The following is an 8,514-nucleotide window of genomic DNA, read 5'->3' as shown; positions in this document are numbered from 1 at the left end:
TAATACCCACAGTATGAACTCAAAGTCAAGAATCACAAAAAACACAAGGAAACAAAACATGAGTGAGTACAAGTAGAGAAAAAAGCAGGCAGAACAATCGAATCCACAAAGATTTTAGATATTCAAATTATCAGGCACAGAATACGAAATAAATGTTGAATGTATTTAAAAGATAAAATAAGTTGGATCCCTGTACAGGCCAGGAGCCAAAAAAAAAGACTAAAATAAAACAAAAGATAAAATAAGGAACTTAAAACACAAGTAAAGAGCAAGAGACTATAAATGACCATATTTTTAAAAGAACCAGATAAAACTCAGTAGTTGAGTTTAACAGCAGATTGGACACAGCTGAAGGAAGAATTAGTGAATTAGAAGATAGTTCTGAAGAAATTAGGTAAAAGGTATCACAGAGAGTTAAAGAAACAGAAAATATGGACAAAAGTTTAAAAGACATGAAAGGGAATATGAGAAAGTTTAATATATCTCAATTGGCATTCCAGAATGGGAGGGATAAAAGAATAAGGAATATCATATTTTAAGAGTTAAAAAGTCCCCTGTGAAGAGCTCAGGCTAGAAAATGGTGTGGCCGTGGAGTTGACGCTGCTGGAGAAATCTCTGGAGCTGAGTAAGGAGAATAAATACAGTGCTCAGGGCGACAGACAGATTCCAGTTGTTCAAACAAACAATTGTCCAAGCCTAACAGGATTGACTACAATAGCAGCTCATCTAGTCAAGCAAGCCAACAAAGAATATTTGCTGGGGAGCACTGCAGAAGAAAAAGCAATCATTTTGCAATAGTTAGAGTACAGGGTCACTCAAGTAGACAAACACTCCCATAAAGATGATATCCGCATTCTGTTGAAGGATCTTAATTCATATTTTGAAGATAAAGTCTACCTTACAGGATATAAATTTACCTTACCAGATATCCTATTGTACTATGACTTCATCAATTTATAGTTGACCTGACAGTTCAAGAAAAGGAGAAATATCTTAATGTGTCTCCCTGGTTTTGTCACATTCAGCATTATCCAGGCATCAGGCAACATCTGTCTAGTGCTGTCTTCATCCAGAACAGACTATATACTAATTCCTACTAGAAATATTCAATGCCATATGGAAGAGTGATTAAAAATGTTGTAAATGGTAAGCATATTCTGGATCACAGGACTAACATAAATTGATATGTAGTTATTCTTTATTTGATGAAGTTGATACAATTGTTAAACTGTAAAACTGTGTCTGATTGTTTTAGTTCTTTAGTTGAAGTTGTGCAGTTTTTCCCTAAAAATTGAACTGCTATCAAAACGAGTTGAGATCAAGTTATAAATTACTTTGTTTTTATACATGAAATTTATTTTAATAAAAGTTGCAAGTCAGTGGCTTAATCTTAAAAAAAAATAGTCCTTTCAATGGTTGACGTATTTGGCTTTTTATTAATTTCTCTTTCACATTTTAAAATTCATTTTTCCCTTATGGATATTGATGGTAGTTTGTTTATTAAGAACTATAATAAACTGTGCCACAGTTTATTATAGAAAGGGATATAGAAAGGGAACACAGATGGATTTGTTTTCAAATATTTACATGAGCTAGTAAACATGGTTGACCAAAAAAAAAAAAGAGAGAGAGAGAGACAAGAAATGTCAGAACTGATAGAAGATATCAATTCATGGATTCAGGAAGCCTAAAACATCACAACAAGAATAAATAAAAATTAAAATCATACCAGCCAGCCAAAAAAAATTAAAATCATCCTCATAATTCACACCCAGATACTTCACAATGAAACTATTTTAACACCAAAAGGGGGGGGGGGGTTCTTAAAGCAACAGAAGGGAAAAGACAGATTACCTAAAGGAACAATAATTAGATTAGACTGACAGCTGACTTCTCAACAGTAACCCAGGAAGACAGGAGAAAGTGGAATGATGTCTTTAACATATTCAGAAAATAACTATCCACCTAATATTGTATACCCACTGAAAAAATATTTCCAGAATGAGAACAAAATAGACATTTTTAGATAAATAAAAATTGGGTGAGCATCTCCCAAAAAACTCTCACAAAGGAAATTCTAAAGGTTATATACTTCAAGCTGAAGAAAAGTGATTGCATGTGGAAGATCTGAGGTGCAAGATGAAGTGATGAGCAAAAAAAGTGGTAAATATGTAGGCAAACCTAAACAAATGCTGATAGTACAAGATAATAATGTTTTATAGCGTTAAAAATTAGAACCAACATACAAGACACCAATAGCATATAATCTGAGATTCAGGGAGGGATTTTTTGATAGGAGTTAAAGTGTTTCAAAGACCATGCACTGTTCATAGAGTAAAAATATTGATTAACTTCAGATGTTGATAAGTTAGTATTTCCACAATAATAAGAAAAAATAAAAATAAAGTGTATAGTTTCCAAGCTAATAAGGGGAAAACGCGACAAGAAAAATAATACTTACTCTAAAAGAAGAAACAAATAGGTGGACTTTATTGGATCCAACTCAAACAAAACAACAAATCTGTGTGTGAAACAACTGGAAAATTTTTCACACTAAGTAGGTATTGAATGAATGATACTAAAGAATTACTATTTTTTAAAGATGCAATCATGGTTATGTGGTTTTGTTTTAATATTTAAGGACCTTTAAATATTATAGATACATACTGAGGAATTTATGAATGAAATTATATGATGGTTTGGTTTTGCTTAAAAACAATCCAGTATTAGGTTGAGGGGATGGTATTGACGACAGAAAAAATGAAGTGTGTTGATCATTGTTGAAGCTCAGAGATTATTCTTTCACTTTTGTGTGTGTTTAAATTTTCTATAATAAAAAGTTAAAATAAAAAATAAATATTTAAAAAATTAAGGAAGACAAGAAAAGAAAGAAATAGAGAAAGTAATACAGATAGAAAGCTGTTAATAAAATGGTATATACTGTACATGTAAATGCAAATATATCAGTAATTAAAATCAATATAAATTTTTAAGTTTTAGCTTAAAATCCATCTGTACACTATTTACAGAAAACACACATTTAAAACATGAGAAAATAGGGGCCGGCCCGGTGGTGCACTGGATAGTGCGCCGCTTGGGAAGCGCGGTGGTGCTCCTGCCCGAGGGTTCGGATCCCNTAAAAAAAAGTCTAAACAGATTTTAAAGTACTGATATCATACAGAGAGCATTCTCTCACTACAATGCAGTTAAATGAGAAATCAATAACAAAAAGATAATTTCCTAATGATTGGAAATATTAAAATACTTACAAATAACCAATGGCTAAAGAAGATAAAGATACAATTTATAAGAGAATTAATGAGCTAAGCACACAACTTAAGAAAACAGGAAAAAAAAATAGACTAAACCCAAAGAAAGGTGAAAGAGAAGAAATTAGTAAAATAGAAGACAAAATATTGATAGAATCAACTCAAGGGCCGGCCCGTGGCTCACTCGGGAGAGTGTGGTGCTGATAACACCAAGGCCCTGGGTTCCAAAATATTGATAGAATCAACTCAAGGGCCGGCCCGTGGCTCACTCGGGAGAGTGCGGTGCTGATAACACCAAGGCCCTGGGTTCAGATCCTATATAGGGATGGCCGGTTGGCTCACTGGTTGAACGTGGTGCTGACAACACCAAGTCAAGGGTTAGGATCCCCTTACCGGTCATCTTTAAAAAAAAAAAAAAAGAGAGAATCAATTCAGCCAAAAGTTGTTTCTTGCACAAAACTAATAAAATTGGTAAATATTTGGCAAGATCAATCAAGAAAAAGCAAAGACACAAATAATATCAGAAATGAAAAATGAGACATAATTACAGATGCTGTGGGCATTACAAAGATTTAAGAGTGTATTAAAAATAACTTTGTGCCAATAAATTTGAAAATATAGATGAAATGAACAAATTCCTAAGTTTAATTTTCCATAACTGACTCAAGAAAAAATAGAAAACTTACAGTTTTATAACCATTAGTAGTAGTCTAATAACCATTAAATAGATTGAATCAACAGTTTAAAATCTTTCTACAAAGGAAACACCAGACTCAGATGATTTTATCAGCAAGTTCTATCAACATTCAAGAAATGAAACTAGTCTTAAATGATTTCAGAATAGAGAAAAGTAGGTAAAACTTGCCACCTTGTCTTAATGAAGCTAACATCACTTTGGTAGCAAACCAGATAAAGGACAGTTGCTGAAAAGGAAGCTGCAATCTCACTTATGAAATATAGATGTAAAAACCATAAACTACTTGGCAACTATGGCAGATGAAGGATGACCACACAGTTTTTGCTACACCTCTCACTGAGGTGTAGTCTAATTCCTTCCCCCTTGAATCTGGATAGGCTCTACTGTGATTAAACAATACTATGTGGTAGAACTGGCACTGAATGACTTCTGAGGCTAGTGACAAGCTTGTAACTTCTGTTTAGGCTTGAGACAGAATAAGCCTAGGCCTGTGAACCAAACTGACTCCATATCCCCTGCAGAGGACACTTTGTTACTTTTCCACTTCTCAAGAGGAAAGCAGCCACTGGGATTTTTTTGCTCCCATGTCTCTGCTGCTGGTAAGTCTTTCCTGGAGCCCCCAGCCTAAATTCTGACAAGACAAAGCTTTATTCTCTTTTACTATACCTTTTCCTTCCCCTTTTCTTCCTCTTTAAAGTGACTGCCGGAAATCTACAGCTTAAACTCCTCCCAGCCTGGGAGAAGCATGCTTCTTGTGACTGTCAGCGGCTTGCCCTGACCGGTAACTGGCAGAGATGGGAAGGCCGATCCTACACTGTGCAGATCTTGCTTGAGCAGGTTCCCCCTGACAGGGGATTCACGAGAGTGATGGGGATTCATTCCCATGGCCCACAATGACCGGAAGTCTGGAAGCCACTAAAATTCTCTTTACCTTTCTCTGATTTTCTGAGCCCTCTCCTGCTGTTTGGTTGGATTGCATCCGCTACCATGTAGGTGCACCCTGGAGGGCGCCCAGCTATGCTTTGTTTCTCTGATTTAAATCTAGTCCGTACTTTTTTCTTTGTGCCAAGAACAGTGGAGAGAACTGTTTCTATAGGATAAAGTGGACCCCACTGTTCCTCTTTTCTCTTTGTTTGCTTGATTAGACATTTAGTTGAGTAACAGTTATCTGAATAAACCTTCCAATCCTTGCACCCACTTTTGGACTTTCAAGTCATATGTTTAGCATGAGAGGGCAAGCCATGCCTGGTCTGCCGGTAACAGGCTCTTAGAACACTCTCTCGGAGGCTTGAGCTGCCATGCAAGACTACCTGACAATGTCAGCTGGAGAGACAATATGAAGACACTGCAGTTGACAATCCCACGGGATTCCAGTTTTGCAGCCATCTCTATCAAGGTGCCAGACATGTGAATAAGATTGTCTCGGACCCACCAGACCAGCCCAACTGCCAGCTTAATACCACCAAGTGACCTCGACAAGTCCATATGCAGAGGCAGTATCTCTAAGCTGAGTCCTGCCCATGTTCATGACATGCAAAATTGTAGATATAACAAAATGGATTTTGTTTTAACTAATTGTAGTTTTGAGGGCTGAATGATGCTGCTCAGAAGCCTGAGGTCTGAGGTTGGCAGAAAGACGCAAGCTGAGAAAACTCTGTACTGTAGTATTCCATCATGTAAAGCCCTAAAATATATAAATTGAATATTCTAGTTACAGATACCAATATACAGAATAAAAATATAAAGAAAAGCAAAAGAATGGTGGACATACAACTCGGAATGATTTTTTTTTTTCCTTTTTGTCTTTTTCCGCGACCGGCAACGGATCGCAACCCTCAGTGTCGCGCCCGTACCAGACCGGGACCGGCAACGGGATCGCAACCCTCGGTGTTGCTCCCGCAACTCGCTCAGCCAGTGAGCGGCCGGTCTGTATGTGGGATCCGAACCCTCGGCAGGAGCACCACCACACTTCCCAAGCGGCGCACCGTAGCAGTGCGCCACTGGGCCGGCCCAAACAACTCGGGATGATTAATAACTTTTCATGGAAAGAGAAGAGAAAGGGAGTGAGGGGGCCACACAGGAGACTCCAAAGGAAGAGCAGTGGTCTTTTATTTTCCGTGCGTGTTGGTCCATGAGTGTTCCCTGAATCCTTATTCTTTTGCTCTATTTAACACTATTAAACACAGTCGGTGAGGATGGCCAGGACTGGCCATAGCATGGTCAGAAGTGCCTCTACAGGACAGGTCTTCCCACTCTGGCAACTTCAGTCAACCCTAAGGAATAAGAAAAGGCTTTTCTTCTCTTTTCTTTGTCAAACAGGTTTTCCAGCTGAGCTAGAATCAGGAACATCTCTGACTCTCATGGATTAAGGACTGTGTATGTGCAATGTGCATGTGGCCAGGGGAGGGTTGGAGAAGGACGGGGGGAAATGAGAAAAGAGAAGAGGGTGATAGTGCTGCTGGTTAGGGCCAAAGAGACCAGGTACGAAATGAGAGAGGTTATGGGAAAGCTCAACACAGCGCCCGAAGAAAATGAGGATTAACGCTTAATGCACCAATTAACACACACTGCTTGATGAAGCCAGTTTGATTCTGGCCAGCAGCCAGGAGAAAAACCCCACTGGGCCTGATTTCACAGTGCCCTTGAGGATGTGCCTGGTAAATGCGCACCTTGGGAGGAAGAATAAAGGGTTCTGTCAGATCCTGCCAACTTATCCTTGCAAGGTTCTAGCATCAATGAACAATGCCTCCATCCTGTTGGACCTGTCTGCCGGGGGACAGGGTGGGATACCTTTGCCTCGCCTAATACCAGGGATTGCACTGCTTTCATTTTTCCTAAAGCAAAACTTGGCACTGGCCTCCAGCGTGGCAGAGAGACAAGCTTGTCCCTCCCAGGCTATTCATTCTCCCCCTCAGCTGGGGCGGGAAGGTAGGTGATGCGTGAAGCCCGTCAGGAAAGGGGCCCACCCAGCCGCGCAGCTTCTCCAAGTGCAGGGTTTGTATCAAAGGGCGCGGGGAGCCACAGCGGCTCCAGCTCGGCTGTCTTCCGAGCTCCAGCTGTTGGGTCTTTTCGTTTTTTATTACAAATAGTTTTTTTGTTTGTTTGTTTGTTTTAAAGTTTTTAATCAGCAAGAATCAGTGAAGCAGGCTTTATGGTGCAATAATTCTGCATGTTTTGTTATAAATATCTCCAGGCAAAGTTAAGGTTATTTCACAGGACTATCAAAGTAACACGCCTGCTTCAGTTGCAACAAGGAATCTGAAGACTAGCAAGCAGGAAGCTTACCGGCTGCATTTTAAGAGGACTTTCTTTTAATAAAATGGGCACTTTTTTTTTTTTTTTTTTTTTTCCTATAAGAGAGATTAACCAGCTGGGCAAATTCAGAGCCCATGAGAAGTAAAGATACAGAGAGGAGCCATGTTATTTGTGGAATTAAAAAAAAAAAAATCACCTATCCATCCACTTCCCAGTACCAGCACTCAGTTGTGGGTTTTGGCGATACTGATGTTTACAGTAAACTTTCAGAGCTCAGAGGCTCCACGTCCAGTAGCAGTAAAAGACGACGCTGTGGTCTGTTGTTTTAATTAAGAGTTAAGACCCTCCCCCGCTTCCTCTGAAAAAACATCAGATGAAAGTTTGAAATTGTTAAAGCCGGGATGAAGAGATACTCCCGTGGTTCTGTTTCATATATTGCATTCGATCTTGTTTATTTAGACCCTGAAGAGGTTTAGCAGAGGACACAGTGAGCTCCCCGAGGGGCAAAGCAGACGCCACTAACCCCCACGATCTGCCCTTTCCTGCCAAACTGGCTGCTCGGCCTCCGAAGACCGATTTCCAAACTGCAGGCTTCCTACCAGTCCTTTTCCATCGCACTTCCCTAAAGCAGCAATTCTTGAAGCGCAGCGTGCGTTGGTGAGGAGGAAGTATCCACAGGGAGTCGGGTCTGGAAAGCAGCGTGTCCGCTCACTGACTCTCCGGTTGCCTGAGCACCGCGCCTGCCCAGCCCCTGTCCGGGGCATGTGCGTACTGAATCATCCCGATGACCCCGCAGGGCAGGCCCCTTCCCGCCCCCGCTGCTCAGTCGCCAATGGCTCCGGAGGCTGCCGCCGACCCTTTCCCACCAGACCCTTTCTGCTCCCCTCCCTCGGCCCCTCTGCCATCCGGGTGGGGGACCTGAGAAACACGTGCGCCCACAAACTGTGATGTGTACCCACCTGGAGGCGACCGGCTGTGGATCCTCAGGCTCTTGGACTATGGACGTAGTAGCTGGGGTCCTCGATGTCAAATCATGGATCTAGATTCTAAGTAGGAAAATATGGCACTGACTGCAGGGCCACAGTGACCTTGCCTCTGCCCTTCACTGGACCCCATCCTTGGAGACCTTTCCGGAGTGCACCCCAGGGCAGCTCCTGCGCCCTGTCCCCACGCTGAGGTGCAGAACGAGTATATCCATCCTCCTGACTTCCAGGCCCACAATTCTGAGCTCGAAGAGATGTGGCCCGACACGTGCTCTGTGAGCTTGGGCAGAGAACAGGCGCGTCGCCAGGG

The 8,514-nt window shown here is 41.0% G+C and overlaps 1 pseudogene; it reads left to right on the top strand.

The window, feature by feature from the left end:
- The window catches only part of LOC103598276, a 2,794-nt pseudogene extending 1,694 nt beyond the window's left edge, over positions 1-1,100 (top strand).
- Positions 1,101-8,514: the final 7,414 nt, after the last annotated feature.

The sequence above is a fragment of the Galeopterus variegatus genome, unplaced genomic scaffold, assembly GCF_000696425.1.
Source record: "Galeopterus variegatus unplaced genomic scaffold, G_variegatus-3.0.2 Scaffold2552, whole genome shotgun sequence".
NCBI lineage: Eukaryota > Metazoa > Chordata > Mammalia > Dermoptera > Cynocephalidae > Galeopterus > Galeopterus variegatus.
This window is presented reverse-complemented; position numbering and strand designations above follow the sequence as displayed.